Genomic DNA, 1,874 nt, shown 5'->3' with positions numbered 1-1,874 from the left:
AAAAATTCGAGAAATTAAAAAAAAAAAAAAAAAAAAAATAAAAAAATGATAAATTTAACAACCTCTCCATGCTTGATTTTTCAAATATTTATTTAAATTCATTCAATGCTGCTTAAAACTTTTTCTCCCATGAAATATTCATTCCCCGTTTTCCCCTCTTAACGTGTTCTTACATCATTTTAATGAAGTTTCAATGAAACATCAACACAGCGGTTATAAAATGTCAGGATTATGCCGGTTGGTGCGCGCGAGCATAAGCCTGTGTTGAAACGGCGATAGGATAGGATGGCTGCCTCGTTTTATAAAGAATCGATGGGAATCCGGCACGGTGAAAGTGCGTTTTCAGAAATATGGTGAAATCCTGGTTTTTTTTTTTTTTGTTGTTGTGCGACTTGCAGATTCGATCACGATGCATCGTACGATGTATCGAATGCTCCTCGAGATTCGATTCTTCGAAACAAATTTGTCTTGTTACGTGTTAAGTTTCTCAGGAGGAGGAATAGTTGAAGAATTGTTAAGAGTAGTTTATGATTTTTTGTGTTCGAATACAAAATGATTCTGTGATTCAATAATACTTTTTACCAGTTATAAAACACTTTTTTTTTTAATAAAATTATTTTATTACTTTCTTATTTTTGAATTGAAATTTTCTAAATTTCCATAAGGGGAGAGTACGTTTTTTTTTTTTTTTTTTTTTAGAAAATAAGGTAAAAAGAAACGAGATATCGAAAGAAATATATATATAACGTTCTTAAACGCGATTATCAATAATTTATTGGATGTATCAGTGCCGATTGAAAAAAAGAATTATTTACTTCTAATCGTCTTATTAAAAGGTATAATTTACCTAATTACGACGATGATTAAGTGCTCACTTAGTTTGTGTTTAGAACAAAATCGCTAGAAATACGTTATGCAAAATCCAATATCTACATGTAATTTGCACAATTAATATAATTTTATGCAAACAGGAAATATTTCTTCTTTTTTTTTTCTTCTTCTTTCGTATACAATCTTGCGTATACAATTTTTCAATATTTAAGTATATTTATATATTTAGAATTATTTAGATATTATATATTAGAATTAGATTTTAATGTTTTAAAATTTTATTACAATCGCTATTTTCGTAAAATTATAAAGATATAAATAATGATTGATAATCAATGACTAATAACTCTATTTTCGTCGCGTTTATATCTAATTTAAAAAAGATTATAGTGATTCAGATTACTATTTAAGAAAACTTATGAATTAATATAATAGGAGATGTTTAAATTTTTACAGCAATAATATTGCAAATATCTTTCTGATAAAATTCATTAAATTTTAAATATTGAAAATTAAAATTTCATCCAAATAACGATTGTAATTAATTTAATTAAAATTATTGAATTATTAATGAAAAAATAAGAGAAAAATTTAAGTACTAATATATATATATATATTCTTCAAATTAAAAATTATCACTATAAAAAGCACAATAAAAATTTTTAAATCATATATTATTACTATGCCTAAGTGACAAAGTTGTAAAAAGTAAAAAAAGATTATTTAGTTAGGCAGTAAAAATTTATGTCGAAAGATTTTTCTACTTTTATCGTTATAAGTTAAATGATGAATTTGAAGACACGTCACATCCAAGACGTGTGACTTATAAAAATAGCTGAACAAGCTGCCATTTACAATCTGCATATTGCAGAATGTAATGAGATTCTATTTCCTTTACACATGTGTGTATAAAAATTGCATATGTGCAAAAATCTTGATTATCATTCGATGAAAATTATAAATCAAATAAATTTCCTGTTCATTTTTCATTATTGTATATAAAATGAGTGATCATTTTAATACGAAATATATATTTTGTAATA

At 25.0% G+C, this 1,874-nt stretch overlaps 1 protein-coding gene across 2 annotated transcripts in view; it reads right to left on the bottom strand.

Annotated features, from left to right (window-relative positions):
- Positions 1–1,874, bottom strand: part of LOC102671412 (cGMP-dependent protein kinase, isozyme 2 forms cD4/T1/T3A/T3B) — an 83,993-nt gene that overhangs the window by 71,339 nt on the left and 10,780 nt on the right. The gene's annotated exons all lie outside the window — the stretch shown is intronic.

Source organism: Apis dorsata, unplaced genomic scaffold, assembly GCF_000469605.1.
Source record: "Apis dorsata unplaced genomic scaffold, Apis dorsata 1.3 scaffold_188, whole genome shotgun sequence".
Taxonomy (NCBI): Eukaryota; Metazoa; Arthropoda; class Insecta; order Hymenoptera; family Apidae; genus Apis; species Apis dorsata.
Note: the sequence above shows the minus strand (reverse complement) of the source record. Positions and strands in the feature narration are given on the sequence as shown.